Source organism: Scyliorhinus canicula, chromosome 2 (genome assembly GCF_902713615.1).
Source record: "Scyliorhinus canicula chromosome 2, sScyCan1.1, whole genome shotgun sequence".
NCBI lineage: Eukaryota > Metazoa > Chordata > Chondrichthyes > Carcharhiniformes > Scyliorhinidae > Scyliorhinus > Scyliorhinus canicula.
Genome location: NC_052147.1, coordinates 145,841,435 through 145,862,965, shown reverse-complemented (window position 1 = coordinate 145,862,965; position 21,531 = coordinate 145,841,435). Strand labels below are relative to the sequence as shown.

Genomic DNA, 21,531 nt, shown 5'->3' with positions numbered 1-21,531 from the left:
ATGCCACAATTACAAGTGCATAACGGTAGCTTCTTGCTATATACCCTCTGAACAGTATTAGACTGACATGATATAAAAAGGAGCAAGATCTCCTTTTAGTAATGGTGTAGCTATAATCCTACCACACGGTTGCATATTGGAGTCTATAAACGGGGAAGGGTGTAATGATGTCATACAACAGGAATGCGATTCAAAGAAAGGTTGAGATTTTCATTTTAGTCTGTTAATTTACCCTACATACACAGATCCACAGGTTTTCATTCCTGTTCTCACCCTGCAGTTTAGAGTATTCACCTTTCTGAAATATGAAGAAAGCCCCTTAAGTTTAGAGTTCCTAAAAAGTATGATGGCGTGCCTGAGCATATCTTAACCTGAACATGAGACCCAGTTGGAGTTGGAATTCATGTAGTATCAACCCCGGAGTACCGTGCAACCCCTTGACATCTATCAACATGCACCCTTATAGTTTCAAACAAAATAATGAATTTTTAAAAATTTACATTTTGTACTGCAATCAGACATTTTAAGGCTGACGCTGTAAACTGGTATCATCGGCGCATTTGGAGCAAACCTCCACAGAAAACATCTCACACATTTTGGCCAGTATTTTGTTCTATGAGCTGAGCATTTAGAGTGTATCCAAAGCATATCCAAAAGCAGCTATTCAAATATTTTAGATCTTCAGTTCCAGGGATTCATTCCACAGAGATAACTGAAATACTGATTTCACCCACCCCACACGTCCCTGTTTACACACCTTTCCACTCCCCCTTCCCTTGACATGCTTTAACTATCTTTCCCTTGCACCATTTCCTCAAATCAGTGTAGAGTTGTACTACTACAGGTAACACAAATCAACCCACTACTTTAACTGACTTGAGTTAAGTTGCTTCAACGAGTCACTCTCCAGGGGCATCCGCACATCATCCAGGTTGACTTGCGCCTGAGAATGTGCTGCACCCCTGCCTTTCAAATGAAGCTTTAAATCAAGGCCCATGTGCCCTTTCAGGTGGAAAAGGAGAGAAAACCAAATGATGGCCCCATGTCCCCTACCCAACACCTTGAACACTTACTCCCTCCACCACCGATGCACAGTAGCAGCAGTATGTATCATCTACAAGGTTCACTGCAGCAACTCACCAAGGCTCCTTTGGCAGCACCTTCCAAACCTGCAGCCTCTACCACCTAGAGGGACAAGGACTGAGAATGCATAGGAACACCACCATCTGCAAGTTCCCTCCAAGTCACACACCATCCTGACTTGGAAATATATTGCAGCCATTCTTCACTGTCGCTGTGTCAAAGTACTGGAACTCCCTCCCTGCACTGTGGGTGTATCTATATCACATGGACTGTAGCAGTTCAAGGTGCCGGCTCACCACCACTTTTACAAGGGCAATTAGAGATGGGCAATAAATGCTGGCCCAGACACTAACACCCACATCGTGAGAGAGAATAAAAAATATCTTCTGAAGTAGAGCAGGAGACATTTTCCCTGCTGATTTGGCCAATATTTATCCCTCAAACAGCATAAAAAGAAAAGGCAGAACAGACAGTGTCTTTAAGACAGAGATAGATTGGATCAATAAGGAGATCAGGGGTTATGGGGAGAAGGCAGGAGAATGGGGATGAGAAAAATATCAGCCATGATTGAATGGCGGAACAGACTCGATGGGCCGAGTGGCCTAATTCTGCTTCTATGTCTTATGGTGATAAGAACAGAGGTAATAAGAGTAGATCATTCATGTCTTGAGACTACTCTGCCATTCAAAGATCATGGTTGATCATTCAAAGCAACCTCACTTTGCTGTCCCATCCACATATTCCTCAATTCCCTTAGTACCCCAAAAATCTATTGAGTTCAGTTTTGAATCTACTCATCAGTTGAACAGCCACAGCTTTCAAGAATTTCTAGATGATTTACAACCATCTGAGTGAGGGGGCTTCTCCTAAGTCCCAAATGGCTGATCCCTTACTGTGACTCATGCTCTCCAGTTCTACACACTTACGCAAGGTAAACATCGACTCCGCATCAACTGGTCAAGTCCCTTAAAAATGTCATACATTCAAACCCTCATTTTCTAAACTCCAGAGAGCATAAACCCACTCTACTCAGGTCTAACACAAGAAAGAACTACAGAAACAAAATCAAGTAAGCACAATATCACACTAAAGTGTCACCAGCAGTGGAACCTGCTCTATTAAAACTCAAAAAGCAAAGTCAGAAGAAAAAAAGGTAGAAATAGAAGTAGGGAAGCCATGACAATTACAAATACATTTACAAAGAGTTAAATCAAAGGGAAAATAAGGAAATAATTCAAATACAATTTCAAAAAAAATCCAAGGGGAGGAGGGAAAGCAGTGAAGCAGTATGGGAAATAGTTTTTACTACTTTTTGCATCATTTTTATTGGGAAAATGGAGCAGATGTGAATGCTTATACCATCAGTGGATTCCATTTTGCTGTAATTACATGAAATTCCAGGATGGACAACAGTTTAGATTTTAGAAAACAAAGAGACAAGTGAGGAGGAGATAAAATCATCAGCAAAACCATCAGAGCATGAGAGAGTATCTCCCTCTATCCAGACAACGGGACAGAGGGGGTTGGGGGAAGAGAGAACGATAAATCTAAAGGTGCATAGATAGGAAATAAAATAGGTCTCTATCTGGCGAACACTCCCTCTTCTCTCCTCCTTCAATTAGGTTTCTGCAACAGAGGTAGACCCTGTGGTATTTCAAATCCACACTGACTCAATCATTTACCATAGAACAGAGGCTGTGAGATTAATCAGTGTAATACTTGCTGGGCAGTTGTTCAGTAAGATGTTGACCTGAATAATTCAGTAACATTTTCATTATGAGCGACTAAAGAGGGTGACCGCGATTAATCAGACCAATGTACAATCTGCCAACATGGACTGGGCAAAGCTCCAAGCAAACAACAGTTTCCCCTATTGTAAATTCAATTGATAAAATATATCCAAGCGAGCATTGCAGCAGTACTCAAAAAATACATCTAGCTTTAAATCCACAAGAGAATTTTCTTTTGCCCTGAATAACTCAACCCCTGAAAAGTAGCGAGTACAGTTTCAGGTATTTCAGCCTGCTCATCTTGAAATAAGACAAACCCAAATCGACTAAATTAAATGAACGTAAACCTAAGTTCAATTGAGCAGAGTTGGTTTACCAGGGGTTAAGATGAACTGGTACAGCAACCTAAAACTATGTACTCTTCCACTGAAATGTAACACTGTTTGCAACCCTCTGGTCACTGAATGCAGACCCAACGACAGTGAAGAGGCGGCAATATAGTTCCAGGTCAGTGTAGTGTGAGAATTGGAGGGGAACTTGCAGCTCCTGGTGTTCCCTCACACTTTCTGCCCTTGTCCTACTAGGTAGTAATAATAATAATCGGAATAATCTTTATTATTGTCACAAGTAGGCTTACATTAACACTACAATGAAGTACTGTGAAAATCCCCTTGTCGCCACACTCTGCTGCCTGTTCGGGAACACGGAGGGAGAATTCAGAATGTTCAATTCAGCTAACAAGCACGTCTTTCAGGGCTTGTGGGAGTAAACCAGAGCATTCCGAGGAAACCCACGCGGACACGGGGAGAACGTGCAGACTCCGCACAGACAGTGACCCAAGCCAGTGGAACATTGAAGCAGGCCAACTACAGACATGTGGGCATGGGAGCAGGGTCTTGTGTTAAAATGGCAAGCAACGGGTAGGTCAGGGTCCTGAATGCGCACGGACCAAAGTCCTTGACCTGCTACAATGTTCCAATGAAGCTCAACACAAACTGGAGAAACATCTAATCTTCCGGTTAGGCATGCAACAGCCTTCCAGTCTCAACATCGAATTCAACAACTTTAAATGATTAGCTCTACCCCACCTCAACCCATTTGTTTTCATCCTATTTCATTTTAACTGTGTAGCATTTTCTTTTTGGTTTCAGATTCCAGCATCCGCAGTAAATTTTCTTTCATCTTTTATAGGGACAATCTACTTGGAAAATTGGATAAGCACATTGTAGAACTATGCCCACCACAAATCAGGATTTGTTAACAACTACACTATATAGCAATGATCAGCAAATCTGGAATACTTTGGACACTGCTATTGTAGAATCAGTAACAATTATTGTGAAGATATCAGATACAAAACCAGAGGAATCTCTTTTTCTGGAGTGAGCATTGACAGTTCTGTGTCACTGAGTTTGAGGGGGACAGGACTTGCGAATAGCAAACAACATTTATTCAGTAAATGCAGATGAGGTAGCCCCATAATATTAAAAGTGTGTCTATACATAAACCAGTCACTTACAACAGTGACTGAAACCAAGTTAGATCCTGTCTAACCAGGATGTGACGGATTTTTTCTTTTATGTAAAAGCAAGCAATCCTGCTCCTTTGTCTGCACTGTGGTTAAGGCAGATGGACTGAGGCACAAACTGCAAATTCCTGTTTGGCAGCAACCCAAGCTCATTTCCTGAACTGCCTACATTGACAGCAACATTTCAGCACATTACAGCACAACAGTGAGATAATCATTTCAGCTCAACATGAATTGGAAAGGTAGAACGGGCTGACTTAAATAAATGACAGCCCACCACCCCCAATAAAATTAAAATTAATTTTAATAATGGCCCTTGAAAAACTAAAAAGCAAATTTAAAAAAGGAACTCAAGATTTATTGAATTAGACTAAGAATTTCTACATATCCAGTCATTTAACAAACATAATGCCATTTGCCAGTCTGCACGATGTTAGATACTAAAATAGGTTCCCTCCCCAGCGCCTGGAGAACTTTCTGAATTCCAGGTCATGTCAGTTAGATTAGGTTATATTTTATTATAACTCTTATCATTACTGTTTGAAACTGAGCCACATCTTTCCAATTAAACGAGAAAGAGAAATTCACTACCAAAATGGCAATTAATAGTTCAAGCAACAATCCATTTCTAGTGCAGAATAAGACCTTTAAATTAAGATTTCTTCCAAGTATCAGCATTTCTCACCTGCAACTTAAGACAGCTGAAGCTTCACCTTGCATTGAACACAATCTAGGCAGGCGCATCACTGCACTATACTAACCGAAGGCTCTACCTGTCCATTCAGGTGGATCAAAAAAAAAACCCTCTGCACCATATTTTGGAGGGTTTTATTTTCTCTGCAATTTCTAAAGATGGCTTCTATCTTTTAAACTGTGGATAAGTGAGCATTTGGGCATGCAAAGGGTGAACTGCTATATGAAGACATGTGTACGGATAAGCAAATTCACCAAAGATGGAGACGTGAACAGCGGGACTTTATACTTGGGAGCAGTGGATTTTTATTTTTTTTTTGCAGCTTGAAGCTTATTACAACCTCACTTATGCCAGCATAGAATGATCAGCCTCCTCTGCTCTTTCAGATCATGTCTGTGCTGGCCTTTTCAAAGAACTACCTGATCAATCCCAATCCCCTGAGAATTACTGATTTTCAAGTATATTGAAAATAGTGCACTGGGATTTTTTTTATCCACCTGAAAGAGGCGAGGCCTTCATATCATTTGTTTTCAATTCATTCATGCAGTATGGGCATTTATTGCCCATCCCCAATTACCCATGAGAAGATGGTGGTGAACAGTCTTCCTGAACTGCTGCAGTCCACGTGGTGTAGGTACACTCACCATGGTCAGCACGGTGGCACAGTGGTTAGCACTGCTACCTCACAGCACCGAGGATCCAGGTCACTGTCCGTGTGGAGTTTGCACATTCTCTCAGTGTGTGTGTGTGGGCCTCACCCCCACAACCCAAAGATGTGCAGGGTAGGCGAACTGGTCATGCTGAATTGCACCTTAATAGGAAAAAAAAATGAATTGGGTACTCTAAATTTGTTTTAAAATAGGTACAACCATAGTGCTGTTAGAGAAGGAGTTCCAAGAGGTACTCTGGATGGGATAAAAAATATTGCAACTGAATGAGTGCACTGCTGGGATGAAAGGGGACAGATTTAGAATAGCAAAGAGCAAGAACTGGGCTCAAATCTGACAGCATCTAAATTAGAACATGGACAATATTAAAGTGGCTTCACAGAATCTGCTTTGGAACATCTCCATTCAGTCCACAAAAATGACTCCAAGTTTCTGGCGACCAGTCATCATTTTAATTCTCCACCTTGTTCTCACGCTGACATCCCTGTCCTTGGCTTGATACTGCTGTTCGTGAAGCCCAGCATAAGTTAGAGGAAAGACAGCTCATTGTTTTGATTAGACATTTTACAGCCTTCTGGATTCAACATTGGAGTTCAGTATTTCAGACCGAAACCTCACTTTGTTTTCTTTTCTTTGCATGGTTTGTTTTTTTTCTTCCATCCCCTTTATCTTTACTTTCAAGGCAGCAGCACATCTACTTTGACACATCTTTTGTTTATTTTCTTGCCCACCACCATTCTCTTTGATCCTGTAAGACTGAATGTTCTTCATTCAATCTCTCAGCTTCTATCCTTTCACTGATCTTTCTTTTGTTCTTGTCCCACCCACGCTTTGTTCAAAACTTACTATATCTCTAACTTTTCCCAAGTCTGATGAAAGAGCCATGGCTCTTTCTCTTTCCATAGATACTACCAACTGCAGAGTATTTCCAGCATTTTCTCTTTTTATTCGGAGCATCATAGGTGCCATCTTGCAAATGAGATATTAAATCAATGCCTTGTCTACCCTCTCTGAGGAAGTATAAGATCCCATGGTGCTATTTCGAAGGAGCTACAGGAGTCGCCTGGTCAATACCTACCCCTTAACTAAACAGGATGAAAATAGAAGATCTGGTCATTATCGTATGTGTGTTTGTTGAGAGAGCTTGCATTGGACAAATTGGCAGTGGCTGCACTTCAAACAATTACTTAATTGGTTAAAAGTGCTCTGGGGCATGGCACATTGCTGTGTAAATGCAAATCTTTATTTCATAGAGTTGCATGACTAGTTACCAGAGGCAACACCACAGTGAGAGCAAATAAATGTCAAGTAGTGGTCGAGATGTTCATACATCTCGCCTGCCACTCCCCCTCCCACCGCTCCCCCGGTATTGAATATGTTAATCTATTGAAAATCTAAGTGCAAAGGTTGAATTACAGCTGTTATTTGAAATAAGCCGGCTGCCCCACTCAAGGTGAGACAATTTTCTTTCTGCAAAGCCTAATCATTTTTCTATTTGCATAACTAGTGCAACAGACCCAATGTCTGTTCAACAGACCCCAATATAGTTCAAACAAACTCTACGCTGTACATATGATCACACTTGTGGTAAAGTGGATGGATGGCTGGCTCTGGGTTTGCGAGCATTCACATTTCTATCAGTCTCTCAGCAGGCTTTGTGTAGTTTACCTTTCCAGAACACTATTTCACAGAATGATACAGCGCAGGAGGTTATTCAGCACATTGAGCCTGAAAAAAACAATCCAATTAGATCCCACTCCCCTGTTTTTGCCCCAGAACATTTTGACTTATTAAGTTTGTAAAAATTTTTGAAAGTTGATATAAAATCTGATTCCGTCACTCTTTCATGCAGTGCATTCTAGATCCGAACTTTCCTCCTGGCTTTTTTCCTGTCACAGCGACAGGGTCCCAGGATAGATTCCCGGCTTGGCTCACTGTCTGTGTGTAATCCGCACGTTCTCCCAGTGTCGGGGTTTCCTCTGGGTGCTCCGGTTTCCTCCCACAGCCCAAAGATGTGCAGGTTAGGTGGATTGGTCATGCTAAATTGCCCTTAATGCCCAAAATTGCCCTTAGTGTTGGGTGGGGTTACTGGGTTATGGGGATAGGGTGGAGGTGTAAGTAGGGTGGGCTTAAGTAGGGTGCTCTTTCCAAGGGCCGGTGCAGACTCGATGGGTCAAATGACCTCCTTCTGCACTGGCCTCCGTTTGCACTGTAAATTCTGTAATTCTGTGTCTTATCAGGGGATGACAATTTCTGCGTACTCCAAGAAACTCTTCAAACATTACTGGTAAAGTCCACACTTATTTCTAGCTTTTTAAAAAAATATTCAGCAGCTCATTAGTTTCCATTGCCATCCAATCGGCTATGTGTTTTAGTAAATTTGAAAAGTAGATAGACAAATATGATCCAGGATATTTAAAAAAAGGTCATTACTGAAAAAGTCACATTGCGGATAGCTGAAGCTGACTATTGTAAGCACTGACAATGTGAAGCTGACTACAGTAAACATTGACAATGTGACACTAGTCCGTCACCAGGCTATGATGTAATATGGTCTGTTGATATAGGTTCTATTGCTAGTAATAAGGGGGGCTGATGCCAACTGAATTTGTTTGTGCAATAAATACTGATGACTTGTCCCATGTCAAAGTGGTTAGTAACTTTTCCAACCCAACACTTCTTACCATATGCAGTTTCCAATGTCAGTTTGCGCACCCATCTGAAGAGTACAGGCCACTGAATAAAGATCTCATGAAATATTTATTCAGATGCAGAAGCTGGAACTAATTTGTTCTTCCATTCATCTCAAGCAGTGTCTTAGGTTATACTCGCGGTGATCCAATTTCCTCTCAAATTGCTCCATCTGTGCAGTAATTGATGTTCCAACTTCATCCGATTCTTCCTCTCCAATCCATCAACTCAACAATCTCTGGGCTCTGCTCTGTCTCAGTTTATCCAGATCAATAACCTTCTTTGCTTGCCACCCAACAGTTAACTAGTTTCTTGCTAATGATTAGAATCGACATCCATCAGCTTCCTTTGGAAAACATGTCCTCACTGCCTACAGCCTTCATTCCTTACAGTACAATAGCTGATTCTTGACTTCTTCCATGCCCTGCCTGCAATGGACATTGAAAATCTTTGTTTTCCAATACCTGCCCCATATCTGTGGAAGCCATATTTTTTCCTATGTCAGAGGTTCAAAAATGTTACTTATACATACCCCCTCCCAGGTTGCCCACATTAATCTACCAGCAAACAGGGCCACGGACACTGGATGTTATGCAATGGTTATGTTTTCAACTGTCTCCCTTAATTAAAGGTAAAATGGAATTATCTGGATAGGGGGGATGTAACCTCCTATCTCCCTGGAGACAAACCTATTGTGATCTGGTCAAAACCCAGGCTCTCGGGGCCAGTTAGACAGCGGAATTTGGGGAAGACCCCTGCAATAAACCAAGATGGACAGCGTTTGCATTAATCACAAAACAAAGTGCTGGTGATGATGGATTCCCTCTTTGAAGAGGGAAGGCTTGTAGTAAGTTCAAGACCAAAGAGTCACTAGAGAGTGCCTTTCTATTGAATTATGCTCAGAGGCTGAGTGAACTAACTTTCAAAAAAAAAGAAAGATTCAACCTGGTGGGGTAGGGAGATGAGATCCTGTTGAAACTGGGAGGAGCATAGTCCTTTAAGCACCACATTACATCTCTGCAGAAAATGTGATGCACAAGCGTGGCCTGGGGTTTTCAGTTGTGTGTTAGGGTGAATACCTTTTCTGTAGTATTAGTTGCCTATTAAGTAATGTTCAGTCAATGTTAATTTATTGTGAATGGATTGATGTTATTCTTTGTTATTATAAAAGTTTAAAAAATGAAATCTGTTGTGTGACTTTCAATCAGTCCTTCCAACAAAAAGGTGGATTATTTGGGAACTCAACCGATATATACAGCTCTTGTGCTCTGCCTGTGCTCCCAGGGATAACTCCTGCACTCACACTACGTAACCACTCAATCTACATCATCCCTGTGTATTTATGACCCACCCAGTGGAATGAGATTTTATTACGATCCCGGAACAGACCCCCAACAGTGGCTAGGAGAGCGGACGGAAACCGCTTTATTTTAATTTTGTAAGACTGTGAGGAAAGGATAGCTCGCTCCAGGAGTGATTTCACACAAATTGATAGATAGAATTTACTGTGCAGAAGGAGGCCATTCGGCCCATCGAGCCTGCACCGGCCCTAGGAAAGAGCACACCATTTAAGCCCAGAACTCCGCCCCATACCCGTAACCCAGCAACCCCACCCAACCCCTTTGGACACTAAGGGCAATTTATCATAGCCAATCCACCTAACCTGCACGTCTTTGGACTGTGGGAGGAAACCGGATCAATCCATTCACTAAGCTGAATACAATGCCTCTAATTATCTACTCCCCTCTTAATATAAACAAAAGTCCATTAGCCCAAAGTTCTACGATCCTTTAATTGCAACTCTGCCTCCAAAAAGCCTAGCTGTCTTTCAAACCAGGACTTTTAAAAACATGACTGCAGCAGTCACAGACTAACCCAGGCTTTTAAACCTTACTACACCTAATAGCCATGGGGTACGGGCCTCTGGCACGGAGTCTGTCCCTGTTGCTCAGAAGGGAAGGGAGGAAAAAGGAGTAGAACATTAGTAATTGGGGACTCAATAGTCAGGGGCACAGATAGGAGATTTTGTGGGAGCGAGAGAGACTCACGTTTGGTATGTTGCCTCCCAGGTGCAAGGGTACGTGATGTCTCGGATCGTGTTTTCCGGGTCCTTAAGGGGGAGGGGGAGCAGCCCCAAGTCGTAGTCCACATTGGCACTAACGACATAGGTAGGAAAGGGGACAAGGATGTCAGGCAGGCCTTTAGGGAGCTAGGATGGAAGCTCAGAGCGAGAACAAACAGAGTTGTTATCTCTGGGTTGTTGCCCGTGCCACGTGATAGTGAGATGAGGAATAGGGAGAGAGAGCAATTAAACACGTGGCTACAGGGATGGTGCAGGCGGGAGGGATTCAGATTTCTGGATAACTGGGGCTCTTTCTGGGGAAGGTGGGACCTCTATAGACAGGATGGTCTACATCTGAACCTGAGGGGCACCAATATCCTGGGGGGGAGATTTGTTAGTGCTCTTTGGGGGGGTTTAAACTAATTCAGCAGGGGCATGGGAACCTGGATTGTAGTTTTGGGGTACGGGAGATTGAGAGTAGAGAGGTCAGGAGCACAGATTTGACTTCGCAGGAGGGTACCAGTGTTCAGGTAGGTGGTTTGAAGTGTGTCTACTTCAATGCCAGGAGTATACGAAATAAGGTAGGGGAACTGGCAGCATGGGTTGGTACCTGGGACTTCGATGTTGTGGCCATTTCAGAGACATGGATAGAGCAGGGACAGGAATGGTTGTTGCAGGTTCCGGGGTTTAGGTGTTTTAGTAAGCTCAGAGAAGGGGGCAAAAGAGGGGGAGGTGTGGCGCTGCTAGTCAAGGACAGTATTACGGTGGCGGAAAGGATGCTAGATGGGGACTCTTCTTCCGAGGTAGTATGGGCTGAGGTTAGAAACAGGAAAGGAGAGGTCACCCTGTTGGGAGTTTTCTATAGGCCACCTAATAGTTCTAGGGATGTAGAGGAAAGGATGGCGAAGATGATTCTGGAAAAGAGCGAAAGTAACAGGGTAGTTGTTATGGGAGACTTTAACTTTCCAAATATTGACTGGAAAAGATATAGTTCGAGTACATTAGATGGGTCATTCTTTGTACAATGTGTGCAGGAGGGTTTCCTGACACAATATGTTGACAGGCCAACAAGAGGCGAGGCCACATTGGATTTGGTTTTGGGTAATGAACCAGGCCAGGTGTTAGATCTGGAGGTAGGTGAGCACTTTGGAAACAGTGACCACAATTCGGTGACCTCTACGTTAGTGATGGAAAGGGATAAGTATACCCCGCAGGGCAAGAGTTATAGCTGGGGGAAGGGCAATTATGATGCCATTAGACATGACTTAGGATGTGTTGGTTGGAGAAGTAGGCTGCAAGGGTTGGGCACACTGGATATGTGGAGCTTGTTCAAGGAACAGCCATTGCATGTTCTTGATAAGTACGTACCAGTCAGGCAGGGAGGAAGGGGTCGAGCAAGGGAACCGTGGTTTACCAAAGAAGTGGAATCTCTTGTTAAGAGGAAGAAGGAGGCCTATGTGAAGATGAGGCGTGAAGTTTCAGTTGGGGCGCTTGATAGTTACAAGGAAGCGAGGAAGGATCTAAAGAGAGAGCTGAGACGAGCAAGGAGGGGACATGAGAAGTCTTTGGCAGGTAGGATCAAGGAAAACCCAAAAGCTTTCTATAGGTATGTCAGGAATAAAAGAATGACTAGGGTAAGAGTAGGGCCAGTCAAGGACAGTGGTGGGAAGTTGTGTGTGGAGGCTGAGGAGATAAGCGAGATACTAAATGAATACTTTTCGTCAGTATTCACTCAAGAAAAAGATAATATTGTGGAGGAGAATGCTGAGACCCAGGCTATTAGAATAGATGGCATTGAGGTGCGTAGGGAAGAAGTGTTGGCAATTCTGGACAAGGTGAAAATAGATAAGTCCCCGGGGCCGGATGGGATTTATCCTAGGATTCTCTGGGAAGCCAGGGAAGAGATTGCTGAGCCTTTGGCTTTGATTTTTAGGTCATCATTGGCTACAGGAATAGTGCCAGAGGACTGGAGGATAGCAAATGTGGTCCCTTTGTTCAAGAAGGGGAGTAGAGATAACCCCGGTAACTATAGGCCGGTGAGCCTAACGTCTGTGGTGGGTAAAGTCTTGGAGAGGATTATAAAAGATACGATTTATAATCATCTAGATAGGAATAATATGATTAGGGACAGTCAGCATGGTTTTGTGAAGGGTAGGTCATGCCTCACAAGCCTTATCGAGTTCTTTGAGAAGGTGACTGAACAGGTAGACGAGGGTAGAGCAGTTGATGTGGTGTATATGGATTTCAGTAAAGCGTTTGATAAGGTTCCCCACGGTCGGCTATTGCAGAAAATACGGAGGCTGGGGATTGAGGGTGATTTAGAGATGTGGATCAGAAATTGGCTAGTTGAAAGAAGACAGAGAGTGGTAGTTGATGGGAAATGTTCAGAATGGAGTTCAGTTACGAGTGGCGTACCACAAGGATCTGTTCTGGGGCCGTTGCTGTTTGTCATTTTTATAAATGACCTAGAGGAGGGCGCGGAAGGATGGGTGAGTAAATTTGCTGACGACACTAAAGTCGGTGGAGTTGTAGACAGTGCGGAAGGATGTTGCAGGTTACAGAGGGACATAGATAAGCTGCAGAGCTGGGCTGAGAGGTGGCAAATGGAGTTTAATGTGGAGAAGTGTGAGGTGATTCACTTTGGAAAGAATAACAGAAATGCGGAATATTTGGCTAATGGTAAAATTCTTGGTAGTGTGGATGAGCAGAGGGATCTCGGTGTCCATGTACATAGATCCCTGAAAGTTGCCACCCAGGTTGATAGGGTTGTGAAGAAGGCCTATGGTGTGTTGGCCTTTATTGGTAGAGGGATTGAGTTCCGGAGCCATGAGGTCATGTTGCAGTTGTACAAAACTCTCGTACGGCCGCATTTGGAGTATTGCGTACAGTTCTGGTCGCCTCATTATAGGAAGGACGTGGAAGCTTTGGAACGGGTGCAGAGGAGATTTACCAGGATGTTGCCTGGTATGGAGGGAAAATCTTATGAGGAAAGGCTGATGGACTTGAGGTTGTTTTCGTTAGAGAGAAGAAGGTTAAGAGGTGACATAATAGAGGCATACAAAATGATCAGAGGGTTAGATAGGGTGGACAGCGAGAGCCTTCTCCCGCGGATGGAGGTGGCTAGCACGAGGGGACATAGCCTTAAATTGAGGGGTAATAGATATAGGACAGAGGTCAGAGGTGGGTTTTTTACGCAAAGAGTGGTGAGGCCGTGGAATGCCCTACCTACAACAGTAGTGAACACGCCAACATTGAGGGCATTTAAAAATTTATTGGATAAGCATATGGATGATAAGGGCATAGTGTAGGTTAGATGGCCTTTAGATTTTTTCCATGTCGGTGCAACATCGAGGGCCGAAGGGCCTGTACTGCGCTGTATCGTTCTATGTTCTATGTTCTAATACGTACAATATATTTCTGAAATTCCTCTATTCATAATGTACACAATAGGAAACTACGTACAGACCAGTGTGTGACATACAATCAAACAAACTGACAATGCATGACTATTTACATAGAGGTACAGATTAAGCTGTAGCAACTAATGTATAGCCCATCGTGTCTCCTTCTCCACCCCTCCCCACCCACTTTGAAATACTGAAATTTGAAGTCAGTTCTAGCCTAAGTGGTAATCTTGCGTTCGGCCTGCTCAGGCATGCTGAGCACGTGATTACACTGGTTGGTGGTGCTGTAGTCTGTGGCTAGGTGTCCTCACTGTTAGCAAGATGGGATGCTTCTCCTGTGTGGGCATCAGGTGCAGGATTTGTTGCATTGGCCACTATAGGAGTCTGCATATCCACTGGTGCAGGGGGCTGGTGCCATGTGCCGAGTGACTGAAGTGCTGTTCTTTTTGTTGGTTTTGGTTCTGCTACTTACAGAAGGTGACAACGATTGAATACGTAGTGGGCACCATCTGAGACTACGGCGCAACTGTTTGGTTGCTGGACATTACTATGTTGTTTGAGTCGTTGGTCTCCCTCTCTCTGGGCTGGCCGGGCCGGACCCCTCGCTTTGTGGGTCCGCCGACTCGTCCACCTGTTGCTCTTGGCCTTTTCCTCGCTCCTGCCAGCTCTCCGGCATCTCGAGCTCCCATTTGCTGGCATTTTGTTCCTATTCTCTCCCTTTCTTATTTATAGGTGAAATAAGTCCAGATTTTCAGACTAAATTCCATTAAAGTGCCTGCTTGGTTGTATTTTGGGGGAGAGCCACCTGATGTGCGACTGCTCAGCACATCCCCGCCATCGGAAGTTCACAGATATCTTTTTAAAAGTTATCAGTTTCTACAGGGGTCACAATGGGTTTAAGATGTCAAACACATTTAATGCCAGACATTGTTCAAAATGTACAAACTATAATACAGGGCAGCACGGTAGCATTGTGGATAGCATAAATGCTTCACAGCTCCAGGGTCCCAGGTTCGAATCCCGGCTTGGTCACTGTCTGTCTGCCCGTGTCTGCGTGGGTTTCCTCCGGGTGCTCCGGTTTCCTCCCACAATTCAAAGATGTGCAGGTTAGGTGGATTGGCCGTGATAAATTGCTCTTAGGGTCCAAATTGCCCTTAGTGTTAGGTGGGGTTACTGGGTTATGGGAATAGGGTGGAGGTATGGGGTTGGGTAGGGTGCTCTTTCAAAGAGCCGATGCAGACTCGATGGCCTCCTTCTGCACTGTAAATTCTGTGAAATAATACATACATATAAGCAGTGTCTTAATAGAACTACTCACCATTAATGTGATGAAGTGGTTTGTTTGAGCATTGGTGCACGATATTTATAGTGATGGATGATAGCTAGAGTCTCAATTTACTCAGTGAATTGGCTACTGATGCGCAACAGATGTTTGTTTGTGCTGCACATTTGGGTGTACAATATTTTTGTTACCCCTTTACATCTGCTCCTCTCCCATAGTGCCAGATTATCCTTACTTTTTACATTATTTCATTCACAGTTTTCAAACTGTTGCCAGTAGCCTCACTGGGGAATATTCTCTGCCTGCTAGGATTCCCTTAGAATCACATAAACGTGCAGCAGAGTAGACCATGGTCATGCCCAATTTATTTACATATCACAAGAAAGCAATGATCGCAATACAGAGTCCTGGGCGAGTGTCTCAGCATCTTTTCCAATCAACTCACTCAGTGAAACAAGTTTGGGAATCCTTGTCATTCTCTTTGATACTGAGCTGAATTTTAAAACTCATGCCCCATCATCAACACCACCTATTTCCAATTGTGCAACATTGCGGCCCCTCGTCACTGAAATATTTACACATCCTTTGTCACATCTATACTTGGCAATTCCCTTCCTGTCCCAATAACAGCATCCAGTATTCTGTACACTGAGTCCCATTTGTCCATCAATGACGGATATCCTCCTGTGGGGCCCGCAAAATAACAAATTGCCCGGTAGCACAGTGGATAGCACTGTTGCTTCACAACGCCAGGGAACCGGGTTCCATTCCCGGCTTGGGTCACTGTCTGTGCCGAGTCTTCACCCTCTCCCAGTGTCTGCGTGGGTTTCCTCCCACAGTCGAAAGATGTGCAGGTTAGGTGGATTGATCATGCTAAATTGCCCCATAGTGCCCAAACATTAGGTGGGGTTGCTGGGTTACGGGGATAGGGTGGAGGTATGGGTTTAGGTAGGGTGCTCTTTCAGGGGCCGGTGTAGACTCGAGAGGCCGAATGACCTCCTTCGGCACTGTAAATTCTACATGTATGTAAACTACTCATTTTTAATCACATTTCTTCACAACCTTCTTTGGACAACAGCAAAATAAATAGATTGCCCAGACATGTGGGTTCAATGCAAAATCAAGAGGTTTATTGAATAGGTCTTCACTGTACAATGTTTGGCACTAGAGTAGGCAAAATCCCACAAAATTGCCGATGATGTCACACATCATGTGACTCCATTCTTAAAAAGACATTGCACACAACTAAAATAACCCACATACATAACATCACTCCCCCCTTTACTTCTCAGGTCCAACACAACTAATATTTTAACATAGTCATTTATATCTACAGACAAGTGGACATCATATTATTACAGTGTAATAACAAAGTCAGTAAGATAGATGATAAGATGAGTCTATTTCTCACTGGTTGCCTGTGCACTTCTGGAGCTTGTCCTTCAACCTCAGATGTATTTTCAGGTTCTCCAGTCTTTACCCTGGAAGATAGGAGTCTCTTTTTCCGAAGGAATACTAATAATAGCAAGTACTTCTGATGCCATCACAGTCAGATGGAATGCAGACTGTTACCTCCTGAGGTAGTTCTCGCACTGGCACAAAAACACGTGTTGACAGCAATTGATATGAATGGAGTCTCCACAAGGGTTCATCTGTCATTTGGACCGTGTAGGATATTGGGCCAATCTCAGCCAATGCTGTTGCAGGGATCCACTTCTCACTAGTGGTGTAGTTGCGCAAAAAGACTTGTTCCGCCTTGTTGAAATTAGTGTTTCCCCAAATTACTTTCTTGACTCTAGATCTAGCATTATTGGTTTTGCTCTGCTTTGCCAGAAGTCTCCTCTGGCAAGAGTAAATCAAGGGTAGTCTCAACTTCCTTTTCATCAATAGCAAAGCTGGTGAACTTTTGAGTAGCTACGGGTGTCGCATTTCATTTGTTGCCAGAAACGGTGGTGAACTAAACCTTGGTCTTTAACTTTCAGTGCATCCTTTCGGCTAAACCCTTTGTGGATGGATGGTAAGGTGCTAACTTTATATATTGAACTCCACTCTCAAGTGGTCTTAAAACTCTTGGGCTGTAAACTGTGGCCTTATTCTCGCTAACTATTGGCCCTGGTTTTCCAAGTCACGCAAAGATCTTGTCGAGTTTCTCAAAGCTTTGTTCTGCCATGGTCAACTTAATTAAATCCACCTCATTCCACTTTGCATGTGCATCTACAACGACCATGAACATATGCCACTCGACTGGACCAGATGTTAACACGTATTTTAAGCAACTCCCATGGATTCATGGTCGAGCATTCCTGACCAGAGCACATGACCAGCATGGTCCTGCTTTTTCTTCTATTTGGCTTCTTCTATTTCTATTCTATCAATTCCTGGCCACCAAAAGTAGCTCTGTGCCAGTTCCTTTAGTCAAACTATACGTGGATGTCCTTTTCTGTCACAGATTTTGAGGAATAATTGCAACAGACATCCACCCTGTGCTGTTAATTCAAGTCTCTTGGTAATGTACTGTTTTGATTTGGATATTTTCCTGCTATCCTCCCCTTTATGAAATGAAAAAAGCTTAATGTCACAAGTAGGATTCATATGAAGTTACTGTGAAAAGCCCCTAGTCGCCACATTCCAGCATCTGTTCAGGGAGGCTGGAATGGGAATTGAACCGTGCTGCTGGCCTGCCTTGGTCTGCTTTAAAAGCCAGCGATTTAGCCCTGTGCTAAACCAGCCCCTAATACCATTTCCAGTACTTTCCCCCATCACAGGATCATTGTATCTCTTTAGACTTGAGCTGCAGTCATTGGAACATTCCCAATCTGTGAACAGTTTAAAAATAAATAATGAAAAAAATGTCAGGTGGTATTTGACCAGCTGGTTACGAACAGCATGAAAATGCATCACATTGGCATGATTTTTGCATAGACAGTACTTGATCTCGTAGGAATCACCATCGCTGGATATGTTTGTATGGCCCAAATATAGCTGTTTAAGAGCTTGTGGTCCATCTGCAATGTGAAACGACGATCGTACAAGTATTGGGTGAAATTTCCGTACACCAAATATAATATTCAGTGCCTCCTTCTCCAACTGAAGATAATTAGAATCTGTACTTGTTAACATAAGAGGGTGCAAAAGCTTGGTCTTTCTTCCCCTGAAGGTAGTATGTGTGGCACCACTGCTCCAACACTAAGGTGAAGCATCACAGGCAAGTTGCAATGGTAACTTTGGGTTGAAATGCATTAACACTTCTGGATTTTTCAGCGCTTCTTTTACAGATTGATCTGCTGTTTCACATTTTGGTGTCCATTGCCATGCCAGGTTTGCACAAAACAAGGTATGTAATGGTTTCGATAGGGTCGCTAGATTCTGGATGAATTTTCCATAGTAGTTGATTAACCCGAGGAACGACCCAAGTTGAGTGACTTTTATTGGTCATAGAGCCTCCATAATAGCTTCCTTTTTTTTTCCAAGGTGCTTCATGCAGACAGACTCTTACTATCAATTACATATCCAAGATATTATATAGATGTCTGGAAGAAATCACATTTATCTTTCCTGTCACAAAGCCAATGCATTTGGAGTCATTTTGGTGTAGCTTCTCAGTGTTGCAAGAGTTCTTGTTCATTGGTGCCAGTTATCAATATATCATATCGGTAAAACTGCACCCTTGTAAGTCACTAAAGATCTGTTCCACTGAATAATGAAATAAAGCAATGGTGCTGACATTATTCCAAAAAGCAATCTCTTTGTCGTGGGATATACCTTTGTGAATTATGATGGTAAGCAGATGTTGAGATTAAACTGCCACATTCATTTCCAGGTAGGCCTGCGATAGGTCAATCTTGCTTAACTCCTATCCTCCTGCTCAGCCGATGAACCAATGGTAACAGGTATTGATCCATACATAGGACTGGATTGATTGTTGTCTTAAAGTCTCCACAGATATGAATTGTACCATCCTGCTTCATGACAGGTCCGATAGAGGTTGCCCAGTCATTAGTAGTAATGGGTTCTGTTTCCACAGGTCTTAGTAGTTCAGATTGTGTCTTTGGATGTATTGCATAGGGTATAGCTCTGGCTCGAGAACTATCATCTTACTGTTTTCTTTAATCTTCAAGGACACTTGTATGCCTTGTATGGACCTCATTGTGTCTTCAAAAGCACTGCTGCATTTTCCCATAATGGTCTGTTAAATCCGACATTGAATCAACTAAGCTGTTGTCAGCACTCCAATTCAGTTTAATCCTTTCCAGCTAAGAGCGGCCAAAGAGAGAATTGGAAAATTTCCTCACAGCACATGGGAGTGGTAGCTCTGTAGTTTGTTCACTTAGCTGAACATTGACTGAGATGTAGCCTCTCAGAGGCACTCTCTCTTCAGTATGGGGCATCAAGATCACATCTGCTAGTTTCAAAGGCAGGTGATTGAGTTTCCGTTCATAGATAATCCCGGGAATTAGAGAGACAACAGCCCCTGTATCTGCCTCCATTTTAACAGATTGTTCATTCAGTTTTGGCACTACCCAAAAACAGTGTGACTCACACTCGACTGAGAACATGTTCAATTTCAATTCTTCATCAGAATGAGTTGCTTTAGTTTCAACTGTGGTTGTTTTTCTTTTCTTCCACATTGTGAATTTTCTTAGGTGATTTTGTTTTGTTTTTTCTTTCGAATGAGTTCTGTATCTTCCTTTGAGTGTTCTTCTCTGGAGAACAAAGAACAAAGAAAAGTCCAGCACAGGAACAGGCCCTTCAGCCCTCCAAGCCTGCACCGACCAGAAATCTCCTACTCTGTGGCCAGTTCTGCCACAATTTTTACGTTGGCTGTTCTTGCTATAGCAATCAGCCTATGAATGCCCTGTTTTTGCACAGTGGCGATACAACTGTTGCTAGGTGACGTCTTCAGGGCAGCAACCAGTTTGTGGGTCCTGATACTTGCTCCGAGCTGAGAAGTCTCCTTAACTGCGAGCTCCATTGAAACAACAACATCTAATGCTGTCATAGAATCCCTACAGTGCAGGAGGCTATTTGGCCCATCAAATCTGCACCAATCCTCTGAAAGATCACCCTAAACAGTCTTCCACCCTACCACTACTTTGAATGGCCTCATTTTTCAAACCACATGTTAAAAATCTCGAATTGTGCCAGCTAACGAGTTGTCAAATTCACAAAGCTCTGCAAGTCGCTTGAGGGTTGCAATGAACTGCGCAATTTTCTCCCCTTCAAACGGATTCCTTCGATGAAATTGAAACCTCTCCCGATGATTAACGGCTTTGGTAGATAATGACCTCCTACTATTTCTTTTAATTTAAAGTACCCAATTCATTTTTTTTTAAAGAAGGGGCAATTTAGCGTGGCCAATCCATCTACCCTGCACATCTTTGGGTTGTGGGGGTGAAACCCACGCAAACACGGGGAGAACGTGCAAACTTCACATGGACACTGACAAGAAACGGGATCGAACCTGGGACCTCGGCGTCGTGAGGCAGCACTGCCCTCATCTACTACTATTTTACCCAATTCTGGATATCTTTTAGGCCCAGGTTTCTCAGGCTGAACTAAGCTTCTTAGCAAATTAAAAGTTTTGCTTCCAATTGTACTTAGGAATGCAAGGACCTTAATCTCTTCCAAAATTTTAATGGCTGGAATATAATGATGTGGAGATGTCGGCGTTGGACTGGGGTGAGAACAGTAAGAAGTCTTACAACACCAGGTTAAAGTCCAACAGGTTTGTTTCAAACACGAGCTTTCGGAGCTCTGCTCCGTCCTCAGGAATATAATATTCCAGGGGCTGGTTTAGCACACTGGGCTAAATCACTGGCTTTTAAAGCAGACCAAGGCAGGCCAGCAGCACGGTTCAATTCCTGTTCCTGTTCCTCCCAGAACAGGCACTGGAATGTGGCGACTAGCGGCTTTTCACAGTAACTTCATTTGAAGCCTACTTGTGACAATAAGCGATTTTCATTTTTTCATTTCATTTAATTAATAATGGTATCTCTCTGAATAGGATTTTCATTTCTGAGTCTTCATCCTTTAAGGAGGATGTGAAGGCATTAGAGCGCGCAGAAAAGTTTTATGAGAATAGTTCCAGGGATGAAGGACTACAGTGACATGGGTAGATTGGAGAAGGTGGAACTGTTCTCCATGGAAAAGAGAAGACTAAGAGGAAATTTGATAGGGGCACTCAAACTCATGAAGGGTCTGAACAGAGTAGTCAGGCAAAACTGTTCCCATTGGTGGAAGGATTCAGTGAACAACGATTTAAGGTGAAAGTAGCAATGGCAACAGGAGGGGAAAAAATCTTTTCTTTTGAACACAGCGAATGGTGACTGAATGCACTGTCTGAGAGTATGATGAGGGCAGATTCAATCGAGGTGGAACAGTGTAAACTA

The 21,531-nt window shown here is 43.2% G+C and overlaps 1 protein-coding gene across 1 annotated transcript in view; it reads right to left on the bottom strand.

Annotated features, from left to right (window-relative positions):
* trak2 (trafficking protein, kinesin binding 2) overlaps positions 1 to 21,531 on the bottom strand; it is a 117,279-nt gene that overhangs the window by 81,763 nt on the left and 13,985 nt on the right. The window lies entirely within an intron of this gene.